Source organism: Dromaius novaehollandiae, chromosome 1, assembly GCF_036370855.1.
Source record: "Dromaius novaehollandiae isolate bDroNov1 chromosome 1, bDroNov1.hap1, whole genome shotgun sequence".
NCBI classification, from domain to species: domain Eukaryota; kingdom Metazoa; phylum Chordata; class Aves; order Casuariiformes; family Dromaiidae; genus Dromaius; species Dromaius novaehollandiae.
The window spans coordinates 200,602,931-200,618,938 of NC_088098.1; positions in this window are offsets into that span (position 1 = coordinate 200,602,931).

The window sequence follows — 16,008 nt, forward strand, 5'->3', positions numbered from 1 at the left end:
CAGGAAGCCACAGCTTATGTACAATGGAAAGTCAAATTCACGAGCTGATGCTGGGGCATGGCACTGACGCTGGGGACAGCTTGTCCCTGGCCAGGTCCTCTTCCTAGCTCAGGAGCAAGCAGGCATTGCCTTCTGAGCAGAGGCCAGTCAGCTCTAGTGGCCATCGGCACAGAGAGGATCTGCCCTGATGCAGTCCCCCCTGAGCGCGGCACTGCTGCATACCCCCAGCACTGCACCGGCGCCCTGGGCAGGGCACACATGGCTTCCCACGACCTGCTGGATGGGCCAGTGGTTGGGTGCTCAGAAGTACCAGTTCATCATGTCCCACAATGCTGCTGGCTGCGGCTGGCTGAGTTGGGGGGCTTTAAACTCTGCTTCAAGCCCTAAAATTGAGTGGGCAGGAGACCTAAGTTGATCTCCCTAGTGCTGGTAAGGTTGGAGTGGGAGGAAGAACCAGCACAGGTTCCATTGACTTCCTCATTGCAAGCTACAATGAATACAAACTGATGCTTTCAGTGAAAATTTTAAGAAGGATTACAAAAATCCAAATGTATATTTTGTTATTAAAATAAGCCCATGAAAAATTAAATCAGGTTGTGAAGAAAACTTTTAAAATGTGTTCTCTTATCTTGTGCATCCTGCATGATGAAGCTAAAAATGATACTTATATTTAAGTGTTGCTATGGTTATTGACACTGTTCTTCTGAGTCTTGGGAGGAAAGCAAGTGATTGTATGAAGAAACAGGTTGTATGCAGGAGATAACTTCTGACCTTCATGATGATTTCATTTGTATTGGTCTAACTTTCAGACTTTCATGGTCTAGTCTGCGTTTGACTGAAATAGCTGCAATTTCATTTTGTGTTCTGTCTTTGCACAGAGAAGTTTTACCTCTTATGGACAAGTTTGGAAGTTGTGGCCTGAACTCCCAGAAGACAGAATTTATTGTTCATTTACTGTTGTTCCCCAAAGCACTCTGTAAGATAAATACCTTGTTGAATGTTATGGTAGATTTTTCCTTTTAACTTGATGAAGTCCCTAAATTTAAGAATGCAGAAGATATTTTTTATAGTATGGATGATCCTACAACCAAAAAAATTGTTCTTTGAAGCCTTCCTTTATGCCCTTGCTGTTGCTTGCATTACAGCTGTGCTGAATGTCCCCAGTCAAGTTTAGGGACTCATTAAGTCAAGTATAAATATATTGTAAAGAGTGGAGAGAAAGGGGAACCTGCCACCTCCTTAGAGCTGTGGATATGGTGGAGAGCAAGAGCTTCACAGCATCTGTACATACATTTGACATGGAAAGTGTTGTTGCTGTTTGTGTCGCATGGACTCCTTGTGCTAATTGCTGTGAATCATAGGACCACAGAATAATTCAGCGTGGGAGGAACCTTAGGAGGTCTCCAGCCCAACCTCCTGCTCGCAGCACTGTCCACTCTGAGGTCAGACTAGGTTGCTCAGGGCTTCAGCCAGTCAGTCTGTGAAACCTCCAGAGAGGAGGTGTTGGTTCCTGCCCCGGACACTGTGATTTCCCCCAACCCGAGACACAAAAAGGCAGGAGAGGAGCAAAGTCACAGGAGGCAAAATGGAGAGTAGGGTCCTGCAGAGAACTAGTGGCAGTGCTAGGAGCAAAGGCCTGCTCTCATGCTCAAACCCATTCTGAAGTCACCAAACTCTTCTGTAGACACCGATTTCATGTAGTTTTCAGCTCCTCTAGAAGCAACACAGCTTTGCAGCCCTTCACTATATGCAGGACTCTCTTAAGGGCAGTTTCTATCCTCAGGGCAAGCAGTCATGAGACAGTTAAAAAGATCATCTCAAGCTTTGATGCCAAGACTGTTCAAGCATGTTTAGCTTGTGCCCATACCGGGAGCAGCTGAGTACATTAAAGCAGACACGGTTCTGCATTAATGCACCAGTGTGGCTCTGCCAGGTGGCTGGCTTACGGCCGTTCCCATGGGATGGCATAACAGCGCCCCAGGGGAGGAAAGATTAGATACTCCTCGCATCGAGTTCTGTATCTGTTTCCATCAGCGCTGGCCCCTTGGTGTGGCTGACTGGCCTCAAGTCCCCAAACCGTCTTGCGGGAGCCCTGGGGGGGCAGCAGCAGCCTCACCTCAGCACGAGCAGACGTGGCGAGTGGTGCTCGTGGTGAGCACCACCACTCCTCCAGCTGCTCCGCGGGAGCTGGCGGCGCAGGCTCAGAGCAGGTGCCCGTGTCCAGGCTGGAGAAGAGAGGACGGAGGGACCCAGGGGTGAAGAGACAGCGCTGGGGGCTGGCGAGGTTGGAGGCAGCCAGAAATGGCAGTGCACATGCTCACCCTGCATTGCGCCGTGGGTCTTCAGAAAGACAGGGGTGGTAGGGAAAGCCAGCTAACTCACCGGGAGGAAGGGAAAGACCCTTAAATCTTTATACATTTGATTTCTACAATTTTTCATAATTTGCTTATCATTAGCAGAGCACTTTAAGTGAATAAAAACTAACAGAAAATACCTATTACAGATACAGACTCAAAGGCTTGTAATTGTTTAATTTTGGTGTTAACACTACTCCTAAACTACAGGGCAATGATTTTAAATGTTGGCATCTCTAGCAAGCTAATGAGAAAGCCAGTTGTAGTATTTAGTAGGTATTTAACATTGGAAATGGTGAATATAAGCATCTTGAAAAAATTTTTCATGTAATTAAAGTTGTGTCACTCGCTCAAACCAATAATGTCTTTCAGCAACGAACTGGAAGTGATTTGAGGTGAGAATATAGATCATTTAAAATAATGAGCCTTGCAGAATCTGCATTGCTCTCAGTACATTTGTGCTGTAATTGCACTGTGTTGATGTCACCCTGTTTAAGCTAATGCACTGGTTGTGTTCTGAGCCCACTCATGGGCACCGGGAGCTAACGCATGTCTTTTCCTACAGTTGCACTTATTAATGAGTCCATTTGTTGCTTGGATGGAGAAGGTGGGACAATCTGCATGGATTTCAGACTAACAAAATAATGTAGGGACAACTTAGGACCTTTGCCTAAACCTAGCTGAGCTTAAATCAAATGGGTGGTTGTTTAAATTCACAGACAGTGCTTATGGTGTTTTTATTAACTCTGTTTAGAAATCACTCTAGCTAAATCAGTGCATCCCCTGGTGTGATATAATGAGGTCTCTCCTCAGATAAGTTACACTGGTATAAAGAAGCTATACAAAAATAGTCAACGCAGCATAAAACTGTCTGTAAACAAGCCTTAAGGCACAGCAGATTAATATGGCCTGCTCAGGGATTTGCACCAGTTTAACTGAGTTTTATTAAATTACAGAAACTTTTGGTTTTAGACAGAGCCTAGAGCCCTGATTTTCCATTCAGTTGGTAGTGCTGGGTGAACTGCTCTTGGCGAATGCTTCGTTTGCAGTAATGCAACCTTGGTCATCCCCGGACTATTTGTGACAACTCAATCTGCAAAATGGTTCCTAGAAAAGCAATTAGAGGAGATGGAGCTGAGGTGGTCTTCTATTTTATATGGTCTCCTATTTATCTCTGAGCTCACTAGTTATACCACCACACAGGATGTGTAAGACCCAACTTCACTTTAAATTCTTTGTCTAAGGCGATGTGAACTGATGTCTCCTTGGCTGAGTAACAAAAGAGTTTTCTTCCTTCTGGGCCTAGAGAGCTGTGGACCTTGCCCCTTACCCGCTGAAGTAACAGCATTCATTCTGCTTATTCCCATGGTTATGGGATTGGTTAACCCAACAGCTTTGAATATTTTGGTTACAGTTGCTGTGAACTGCAAGGAACCGCTGAAGGACCACCTACATGGTGTGTTGTGCATGTGCTAGTACACTTGGTAGCAGCATATATGATCAAAGGGATATTAGAGGGAAGGAATGGGAAAAGCAAGAGAAACTGACTGACTGAAGCCTTGAAAACAACTTTGCCAGTGCCCCTTTCGAAGACCCTGTTATTTAGACTGCCATGCTTCCTCGGAGCAAAAAATCTGTGGGGTGAGACTGTAATATAGACCGAAAGAGACATAAAAGGAGATTTTCTTTTGAAACTAACATAAAGGCCTGATATGAAGAGAAAACCTCGTGGTCTAACTCATGGAGTCCCTACGTTTCCATGGCTTTTTACCTGTGTTTTGTAAGAAAAAAAGCTAAGAGTTTTGGACATCAGAGTAAGCCACTGTAACTGTGCCACGCCCGGGACCTGAGTTATGGTACAGACAGCACAGCAGTATTTTTAAAAATCACAAACTTACATGATTACAAGGAGATTTCTGCACCAACTAAGCATGTGTGTTTTCAATGTAACTTGATTAAGCGTTTTGTAAATTGTACATATTTTCTTACAGAGCTCCAAATATGTACAAAAAGAAATAATCCCATGAGCAAACTTCAAAATTTGCATGGAAATAGCAGTATATGCTGGACACCCCAATTGCTATCTGAGGAGACTTTTGCTGGTGATTCTCATGTCCTTTCTGCTGGCAGTGATGGCAATGCTCCGTCTAGGATCTCGAAATGCAACTGGAAAACCATTGCTTTTCATTTATTTGTTTTTAACCATCCCCCTAGCCCCCCACCCCCGGCAGGTATTTTTGTTCGGAAATGTTGCACGAGCCGTACCGTTCTGCCTTGCGGGAAAGGCAGTTTGTGCGACCGACCCTTGCATCTCCCTCCTGGGGCGGCGCTCCCCCCGGGCAGCGGGTATCCCCGGGTGCCTGGCGGCAGGGGCACGGCATGGAGAAAGACCTGCGCTCTGTCCCGGGGAGTCCAGCCTCTCTGGACAGCCCAGCTGGGGAGGAGGGAGCCGAGGGCGTTCAGTCCAGGCAAGGGTATACTGGATCCCAGTGCGCCCTTCTGGTGAAACTGGCAGATAACGAGCAGGCCCAGCGCGGAGCGGGCAGAGGCCTGCGTTCAGCTGGCTGAAGGGGCGACACGGCATGAGAGGCCGAGCGGCGTGGAGCAGACGGACGTTGGGTGTCTCCTCCTGGGGCCAACGCTGGCTGGGGGCAGGCCGGCCCCGACACCGGCGCCCCGCGGCACAGCGGGCGGCGAGGGTGGCCCCCGGCAGCGAGCGCTCGGGGACGGGGCCGGCGGCCCTCCGTCAGCGCCGGGCACGTACGCCCACCGCACGCCACGCCCAGGGTTCGCTTCGTGCCGGCTGATGACTGCTCGCGCGCGGAAGTCTCCCACGCGTGCCGGGCACTGTGCGGAGCAGCAGGTTTGGCATCTAGCAGGTTTCCTCAGCTTTTAGGATGGCACCTTCTAGTGGGCTGTGTCAGTACTGGCTGACACAGGCGCTGCCTCCCTCCCCACCGCTTTTCTCGTACAAAGTTAGAGGTGGAAAGGGCCTGCTACGGCGCAGAGCCTTTTCTGCAGATGGGTCTGAAGTGCCAGGGGGGTGGGAGAGGGAGAGGAGGAGGAGGAGATGGAGCAGGAGACGAAGACGGAGGGGAGGGGAAGGAGAGGGAGAGGGGAGGAGAGGAGAGGAGCAGAGCGAAGCACCACTACCTGCAAAAGTGTTAGGCTAGAAGCGGAGTAGTAATTCCAGGATCATTGGACAAAAGAGCCAGAAAACCTTTTTCCTGGCCAGAAGACCAAAGCAAACTCTGAAGGCCCTGCACCATCTGAAGCTGGTATGCTGGCTCTGCTCTGCGCGGGGGGCTGGACTACAGGACCTGCAGAGGTCTCTTCCAGGCTGGATTGTTTTGTGAGTCTACAGTTCTGCACTATGTCTGCATTTTAAAACAAGAAGCTTCTTTGTTGATATATGGTCTTTTGGGAATCACATTACTGGCAGTTAGCGTCATAAAACTGACCAGTTATTTGTGTAAAGTACTGACACATCTGTCCGCAGCACTGGCATGCTTCAAACATTACAAGTCACATCTCTTCCTTGGAATTATAGGGCATTTTCTGACAGCTTTGGAAGAAAAGAAAGGCCACACCCCAGGGCCAGACTATCAAATTTGGGCTTTGTACTTCAACTGCGTTCTTGAACTATGCATTAAGAAATAGAGAAATGTGTTTACTGACCACAGAACTGAACACCCCTGCCCCCCCCCCCCCCCAGCACAAATGAAACTTGCTGGATTTGATGGAGAAGGAAATAATGGTTACTTCCCTATAATTAGTGGGTTCCCTATAATAGTATAATAATTCCCTATAATAGTATAATTAGTATAATTAGTGGTAGTAGCTAGTGCTATTCCATACAAGGAGGGAAAGGTCAAAAGATTTCCTGAAGGGCCAGCAAGTGTTTGCTCCAGGAATACTTAAAGTGAGTAATGACTGAATTTCCTAAGAAAGACTGCAGGGTCAATTTGTGGTTTCCATTAGCACACGTAACGTGGAGGAAAGTCTTAGTTAACTTTCTATATTAGTTGGACTTGAAGGCACAGAGTAGGGGTGACGTTGTCTGTCTCCCCTCCTTGCTGGAGAAGTGGTCCTGCCTGTGATTTTATCCACCTGGAAGGTGTCCAGGGCCATGCACGCTTTTTTGAAGGCTCTGTGCTGGGAGGATGCAGTGACTAAACAGCACCTGTGCAAGGTCAGATCTAACGTCCACGGCGGTGGGCTGTATGGCATGGGTCGTGGTGCCCTGCTCCATCCCGATCTCCTCCCCCAGCCTGCAGCAGGATAGGAGTTTTACTGCTTCCCTGTTTTGGAGACATGATCTGGAATAGCTGCATGTGCTTAGGTTTGTAGAAACATCATTAAAAGGCACCATTTTGATCATTCTGGATAACCTAGACATATGGGGGTAGAAGAAAGGAGAAAAAAAAAAACAAGAGGAAGACCACATCTGTAGCTGTGTATGGCTTTACTCCGCAGTGATACCCCCTGCTAACAAACCAGCTCACTAAAAGTGCATTTGCCCTTCAGTCATTTCATCTTTATCAATGCTTAAGAAAAGAAGGATGAATTTTGCAGAGATTCATATGTTTTGTGGCATACAATGTGCCCAGACGTGCAAACAGATTAGGTAGCAAGGGAAGACCACACTGAAGGCCCGAAGCCCCAGCAGCTCTGCCTCATCGCGGGCCGGCCGGCTGTTCCTGGGGGGTGAAACGAGCATTGCCGCAGTGTCTCCTCCACCCCCCGTGGGGCACAGTGAGCGCCGTGGGGCAGCGCAGCCCCCGGGGAAGGGAGCCAGGGAGGGTGCTGGCGCGAGACGGCAGTGGGGCACCTGCTCCCAGCACGGGGTGCTTCACTGGGCTCACGGCAACACAGGCAAGGGTCTCGTGTCCCCTCCGTGCTGCTGAATTGAAAGCTGAAGAGGCAAAATGACCACATTAAAAAAATAAAATGCTCCCAAAGCAATAAAAAGAAAAGGATTTGCACTCCCCCTTGCCTTCTAATATAACCATGAAGTGGAATGATTTTGCATATTTATACTCTTCTTATTCTCCAGTCACCTGCTGCATATTTATTACTGTAACATTTCTTATATCTTTCTGTCTGTTCATAAACAGCTCAATGCCAGTGATTTGAGCATTTGCTTTAAACTGAAGCCAATAGTTATGGAAAGAAGGTGCTTATTCCACGCAGTTCTCCAGATCTTTCACAGAAAAGGTGATTAACAGCCAACTATATTTAAGGGACTCTAGGCTATATGATAATGATTCTCTGCCTTCGGGAATGAGGCATAATTAATTACCTGCCTTGGAGCGATTTGGTTGTTGCTGGCTGTTCAGACAACCCAGCTCCCAGGTGCAGATCTGCTTTTACTTGTAACAGGGAAGCATTTGTGTAGTCTCGCACAGCATCTCCTAGCTGGAGGTCCTGGATCTCTGAGGGTCTGTAAGACATTAGACAGTGATCTGCAGAATGACTGCAAGTTAAAAATGGGAACTTTACACATTCACATGTAGAAAAGGAAGGAAACAAACAAAATGAGTGGAAGTAAAAAATAATAAATCAGCTTTCAAAACTGAGGCGCTGTTTCTTTTTTTTGATTGGAAGTGAAAACTGCTGAGACAAGGCTGGACAGAAAGGTCGGTGGTTTTTTTCCCTGGAAGTGGCAGGTGGCCTCAGCAGAAAAATAGCCTTATGCTCACTCCTTTGCTTGGTCCTCACAGTTTTGTCAACATGTATCATTAAATTCTTCCTGCTCAGATCTGCAGAGTGGACGACGCAGATGAAGAAAGCTGTGCAGTGAAGCATGTGCGTAGCACTGTGGCCAAGCTGGACACCCGCACTGAATTCCTTTTGGTTTCCCTGCAGGCACCTACGTACCAGGGTCGACGTGGCCTGTGGGGACCACAACTCGCTTTGGTTCCTGCTGGCACAGCTCACACAAGATGCTTATCCTTGATCACCCTTTCAAAGCTGTAACCTACATTACAGCCAGGTCTATAATCAGCATATTTCTTCTCCATCAGTCTTGGCAGAATTTCTGGGTTCTCAGGACACATTTAGTTTTTATTTTGGGGTCATTTTACTGTTTTTCTTCTGTTTTGGTTTGCTTTTGCATGGGATGGTGGGAGGAGGACTGGTGTAGGAGACAAGGCCACTGAATCCACACTGAGATTATGAATCATTGCTTCTTGAGTTCACTTCCTGAAGAAATAAGGTTTATGGGATCATGTCATTGCTCACCATCTCTCTCCCTCTGTTCTTCTTTAGCATCCAATTTCAGTCAGGCTTCAGAGGAGGGGTAGATGTGTCAAGTAATATGAAATGTCAGCATATTCAATGAAAACAGCTGGATAAGGTTGATTTATGGAGAGAAAAAGTCAAATAGATCATGACTTATCAGACACCAGAGAGTCCACCCAAGGTGGCTGGGCCTGAGGGAGAAATGCTGGATACTAGGCTACCTTGGTTCTGCTGCTCACGTAGCTGTTTATTCAGCTCAGCAGTGGGGAGACAAAACCTCAGCCCCAGCAAGGCGGCCAGATGGTGCAGTCTCATTCTGGGCACACCTTTGCTGATGTGGTCCATGGTTGTGACATGGCGCACAGGCTGTCTGTTTAAATTTTGTTTGAAAGGGGACTGAAGACAGCTGGTAGGAGAGGAGTTTCTGGGCTCTAGAAAGGAATGTCCAGGAGGATGCGGTATGTGCTACTGCAAAAACAGAATTAGCTCACCAAGCTGTTAATACTATCACCATGTGCAGAAAAATGGAATAAGGTTTAAATATTACGTTCATCTTCATTTACACCGAGCCGGGTGCAGTACTGAGCCAGATGGGTGCAGTCTGTACTGACAAGGGCACTCTTTCTTTCTAAAAAAGAGTTTTGTGTTCATCTATCCATCTGCTTGGTATCCATGCAACAGTGAAATGGAGCAGCTTTTGCATATTTATACCCTTGTTCAGCCTGCAGCACTATGAGAGCTAAATGACATGATCACAGAGAAGTTTGTCCACTTAGAAACACTCCACCAACCCTAGCAGAATAAATGTGGAGTGAATGTTATCATTTAATTATTTTTAATCAATAGTAGAGGTTGGCAAATTCTGCGAAGAAGTATTCATCAGTGTTAACTGAAATAAAAAAAATGTACTTTTGCTTTGGTATTCACTGTCCTTTTTAATGGTATTCTGAAAATGTGCATACAAATGATTTGTGCTTAGCTGAATGCAAGTTCAGTGCTGAAAGGCCTTTCTTCAAAAGGAAGGATGGCCTTGTGATTAAAGTGCCATCACTCAGGGGCTCTGGGATAGGTATTAGTGCTGTTGAAAACTTTCTTTGTGACCACGAGCAAGTCATTTCAGGGGAGATTTTCAGAGTGTGTACTGGATCAGGCACTTGGCCATCAGTTGGAATTTGAGTGCTGGACTCTGCCTTGTGCTCTTGAAAATTTTACCATACATATCTATAAATAGATTCAATTCCCCCTTGTGCAAAATTCGGATATTCGTATTTCCTTTTTGTCATCTGTAATTTGTCTTGTGTAGTTATACTGTGAACTATGAAAGACAGGAGCTGGTGCTAACTGGGTACTTCTGTGGATCACAGAACAACACTATCTTGGTTTTGGTCGAGACCTCTAGGAGCTACTACTGCAGAAATAAATTTATGCTGAGTGAAAACTTAATAAAGTTTCCTGAAATGGCTATCTTCAAATCGCTTTGATTTCCTTGTGTCGCTCTGGGCAGGGAACAGAATCAAAATTAAAGAGCTGCACGTGAGCAGCTCTACCGGGTCTTGGCTTCTCAAGGACTGTGATGTCTTCGGCACGATCCCTGAGGTATGTGGAGGCCTGGATCGTCATAGCTAGAAGATCAGAAACCCAAGGTGAGGATTACGGTTTGTAACTGCTCTCAGCAGGCACACCAGAGTTTTTGCAGTAAGGATAAAGCTGTTCAGGGAGGAGACAGGACTTCTGCCAGGGTTGCTTGGATGCCATGGAAGGAACTCCGGAAGAAGCGGAGAGACATCCCCCACCTCCCACCTCCTGCCCTGAGTCCATGCTCCATATCCTGACTGCACCTGAAACACAGCAGTGCATTTATTTATTTTTAAAGCACACACCACAGTGCACAAATAATTCACATAGTCATAATTCTGGGAGGTCAAGAAAGACCAAAGCACCTGGGACAACTATTATTTGTCCCACTTAGATACAGGAAGAAGCTCATACACCACAGTGATGAGGAAAGTGCAAGGCCAGGCTTACAACAGGACAATCTTTAGCAGGGTCAGGGTGAACAGAGCTTGTGAACAGCTCACAAACAGCTCAGCAGTTGCAGGGAATGTTCTCGGGGCTTTTGAACCATTTCCATTAAGGGACAGACTGAAATGAGTTCAATGGATAATTTCCCAAATACAAAAAAGGGCTGACTTAACTTGGTAAGATATTGGCTGTTGCTTACTATTGCTTGAATGAACAGTACAGCTAACTGGATAGAAGTGTTTTCTGTTTATCTTGCAGCAAGATATCTATACTACACCTTAGTATATGCACAAAATATATTTCCATACACATATTCAGAAGAAGTGATGTTGGAGAGGCAGAGTAAACACTATGTGTAGAGGTAGAAATGTCAGGCTTTGTGGAAACTTCTCTATTCTCAAAAATTCCAGAATTAACTCCCCGTTCGGACAAAATCTTTAACCTCTCCATTCCTCTGCAGGTTCAAAGGCCAGTGCAACTCACGGATGAATTGAGCTGTGAGAGTTTCCCCCAGCAATGTGCTGTCAAAGTTAGATGTCCTGCGACATGAAGGGCTGGGCACCTGGACTTCAGTTCAAGCAACTTTAGCCCGGCTCTCACTTCTGCTGGCTGCTCTTCCTATCCTTCCTCGGGTGGCTCTGTGGGGGCACCCTTTAGCACGTGCAAAGAGACTCTGCAAACAGGACATGCCCAGCTCAAAGGAACAAAGCAACAACTTACTGGCTCATAAGCTAGCTGGGATTTAGCGAGTGACACAGCTGAGTGCTGGAGAGCTCTCCACCCGTAAGGCAGCCCTACAGGTGACTGCGCAATGCTCCCCGCAGCCCGAGCCAAGGCTGCACAGCTGCAAGGGCCGTATCAGAGCCAGACCTTGGACCCTGGCGGGGGCAAGGAGGTCACAGCTGGGTTACAGATGGGGGGTTGCAGCTCCCAACATTGACAGCTTGATACCTGTTGAGGTGGATGCCATCAACGTGCATGCTGTTGGGGTTCAGGCTGAGCCTCCCCTTACGCCTCTGCCTAATAGACTGCAGCCACTGGCGGGGGAAAGGGCCTTCTCGGGTCTCCTAAATGCAGTCTTGCCCTGCTACCCCGGCTTGTTCAGGCTGTGTCGCTACTGTGCCACCAGCCCCGAGCTGCATTATGTTCTGCTTTATCCGGCCAGCAGGGTTCATGGCTAGTTGTAGCACCTGAGGAACTAGTGTGGTGGGTCATTGCTCTGAAAGTCTTGCTAACTGCTGGGGATTACTTACAAAACTTGACAGTCAGTATTTCTTCTACTGACAATGCAACCTCAGTTCCAGGAATTTCAAGACATCAGCTGCAAATCTTGTTCTCCAGCTTGAACATATACAAATCAGTGTACATACTACAAAGCATTAACGATATAACAGCTTCAAACATATAAAAATAGGTTTTGCCGGTGTTAAATATTTGCTCTTTAGTGACAGCAATATTCATATTAGCATATGATATCCTAATAGATAGAGCAAATATATTATTTGTTTCACTCTGTTATAATTGATGCAAACAGCAGTAATCTACATAAACTCCCATAGTTTGCAATGACAGGGGATGGCACAAGAACTAATCATCCATAGAGCAAGTTATTCCATCATAAGTTAATTCATGCAGCAAAGCAAATATCTTATTCTCTCTAATTTATTAGCTAGTATTCTGGCCAGCAAGCCCCTATTTCTCTGTGATCTTTTGTTTGTATTCATTGTTCATTTGTTTGATATCCATTGGTTCCATCTTTTACCTCTAGCAAACAAATAATCTTTATGTGTGGCATAAATAAGCAATCATTAACTCCATGGTAGCATTCTACTGCAGTAGAAGGACACCTACTGAAATCATCTTGTTTTCTAGGCACATCAGTGCTATTGCAAAGATCTTTTAATATTGCTCCTTAATGCTTTGTTAGAGCCTGCATAGAAAATAAATCTTTAATGGACAGGGTGTTGAGTAGTATTAAAAAATCCATTGATGTCGTTGCCATTCTTTCTTTTATACTAATGGGGGTGTTGATTTGACACTGATTAAATTTATCAATTACCGATTAAGTTTTTCAGTTAACCTTTTGCCTCACAGGGTTAGATTTTGGAACTGTTATGTATAATGCCTTGTTTAAGCCCTGCTTACTAGACAGGTGTAAGCATCCTCTAATGTTTATTTATACCATCTCACTTCAGTGTTGCCTCTGTTCCAATTCAATCATACTATTTTACTATTCATTATTCACCTATCCTAGATTATTTCTAGACTTACACATTTGCTTGAAAGGACTTACTGACCTCAACAATAATATCAGTAGGTTGAACTGCTTCCCTTCAAGTTATTGTCCCTTGGCAGACTATCCTGGAAAACAAACCAAAAAAACCTACCAAGGTCACTAACTATATTTTTGGATGCATTTTTCCAAGGCTTGAAATGAGTGATGAAATCTGTTCTTCCAAGACTGGTTTGTTCTCTGTTTGATATTTCTGCTGACACACTGTAAGATTGACAACTTTCACAGTCACAGCTGGAAGGTATCCTTTCCCGGAAAGCCCCTGTGGGGTTTCACTGAAGTGTTGGCACACAGCCTGCCTGCCTGCATGGCATTCTTTGTGGTTTGGTAGTTTGGGGACTTTCCACATCCCCTGCCTTTTTTTTTTTTTTTTTTTTTTTTTTTTGAAGTTGCAGCCTAGCTGGTTAGCTATCTTTTTTTTTTGCAATTTGTTTTATTAGCATATGTAGCTATTGAATATTTAATAATTTTGGCTGCTATTCATCTGGTGTTTCACTATCAATCTGCTATGGCTGAGATGTCTTACTTCTTGGCTATGTGAGAAGGAAATCCATGTAGTACAGGGGCAGAACCTGTAGCCATCAGAATGGCAGAAAGTTTTTTCATCCCATTTTTTTCCTATGTTGCTGGCCATCTTTCTCAATGCTTCCTTTAATGTTCAGTTAGGTCATTCAGTCACTCTTCTGGGTCAGAGTCTAGAAAATGTCCAGCTGTATGAAATCATTGCTTGACTCCTAAAATGTCACTCCTTTCATTAACTGACCCGTAAAATAGGAACCCTAGGTTGCATCAGTTTTGTTTGGAATCCCCAAGTTTTATTTGGAATTTGGGAGAGACCAATAGTAAAAAAAAGGATGAGCTCTTGTTTTTGCAGAAGCACTGCAATATAAAGGAATTGCTTCTATTTTTTAGAGGGATTCATTATGACCAGCCAACATTTATTTCCTGTCTAAGCTGTGCATGATGGATGAATGAAATCTATTTGAATTCTTGCCCAGTGGACAGCTATTTTTTGAGGAAGAAGAGGTTTGTCCTTCATGTGAATTAACTGTTGCTCACTGTAAGCTGTTATTTACCTGCTGTTATTTACCCCCATTCAGACATCCTTCCCAGTACATGGCCACCACCCCATAAGCAGGACCAGAAGGACATCCTTGATTTTCTCTTTTTGCACAAATAGGATTAAATCATTCCTGATCTCATGGGGGACTGCTGTTTTTCATTGAATTTCTTTCCATCACAGCCCATTTCTCTTGCCCATACTCCTCCTGTAGCATCTGTTATGACCTTATATTTGTCCTGTTGTAGTTTGTTTTGGAGCAGCTGCTCTTTCTCTATATCTCTGTTTGCTCTGCTCCTCTTAGGGCTGCATCCTTTGCTGGTGTGTCCACTTTGTTATCTCAGTACTCTCCTTCTGGCTTATCTTTGGTAGGCTTTCACATGCATTACTTGTTTATCATCAGTTCTTTTCCTTATGCTTTGGGTCACTTGTTTCCAGAGGGCAGCATGTAGTATTAGTTTACCATATCCTGAACATGTCCTTTTTTTCCCCTCATATTGGTAGCCAGACAGCAATAACTTGGCAAATCCATTCCAAATCTATGAAAATAGCTAGTAGTTTCTCTAAGCCCTCATTTTACAGTACTTCTTTACTGTTCACCACCATTGCTGAGGCTTTTTGGAGTCCCACCACCCACCATACAGTACTATGTACTCAGGTGTCCCAATACCAGTGGTACAGCTCCAACTTTTTCCAGAGTCAAGTCAGTTCTTACTTTAATTTCCTCATGCTTCCCTTCATCAGCAGTTTTTGTGACCCAGTGTCAGCGGGTCAAGCTCTACGCAGAGGGGCACTTCTTCTAAGTAGCCTGGTGGCTCTGGCTGAACAGGCCGAATCGTACCAGCTAGCCCCATCCCTGTCCCCAGGGTCAATATCTCCCACCAAGAATCCATTACTGAGCACTGCAGCCACAGCCTACTTCTGCAGGGCTCTTCCCAAAGACTGAATCATCCTCTAGCAAACCAAATGATCACATGCCAGACACTGTATCTCATTCTCCACTATCCTCACAGGTGCTTGAGCTTCCTTCAGCAGCTGAACTACATCCTGAGCTCAAGTTTTACTGTGCTAGCACTCATAAGCCATACATCACATCCTGCCTGGGCTCACTCCACCATGGATGCTGAACTCAGGCTCTCTGCTGCAGAGCCACACTGCTCTGCACTGTGCTTTTGCTTCTGTTCCTTCAGCAATCGAGACTCTTACTTTAAATTCAACTTTCTTTTTTCTAGAACTGCAGTTTTCTCTCCAGGTCCCCTCTTTACCATAATTAATAGACTTGTCAGAGTAGTTGCAACTTTCCACAAAGCCCCATACATGGCAACCTTAATGGTCTTGAAGTGAGTGCTCTCCTGATAGATTGTAAATGCTTTTCCTACCCCACCCCCCAAGCATTTTCACACACACAGGTTACCGGCTCCCATGGCTGGGGCCCTACCGCATGTCCCACATATTAAACCTTCCTGTGGACAGGAGACTCTTGCCCTCTGCAAGCAGTCCTCTTTGTATCTAGGTATACAGGACGCCCAGTAGTCCTAGCCTTCCCTCTGGGTCACTCTGCCCAGGCACCCTCCAGCACGTACAAAGAGATGCTGCAAGCAGGACATCCACAGCTCCAGAGAACAAAGCAGCTATTAATTGGCTAACACACAGGATAGCTGGGATTTAATGAGCTATTCAGCTGAGCATGGGAGAGCTCGCTACCCTCATAAGGCATCCCAGAGACTTTGCTGGCCAGGCAGGCACCACTCAGGGGGAAGAGCTGGTTTCTGCAGCCCCCGGTGGTGCTCTATTTGACCTCCATGTTTGCTCCTTTTGGTTTTTGTACCTTTCCATGTTGGGGTTTTTCTCACGAACCCTTGAGCTGCCAGCAATCCTGTCTCTATGGCCCTGCCCCTCCCTGTAGTGTCCTGGCCTGGATCTGCTCTGTGGAGCATCTTGCAGCTCCTCACAACTGTGCAATGTTCTCCACAGCCTGAGCCAAGGCTGTGCAGCCATGGGGGCTGTATCAGAGTTAGACCTGAGATCCTCGATTG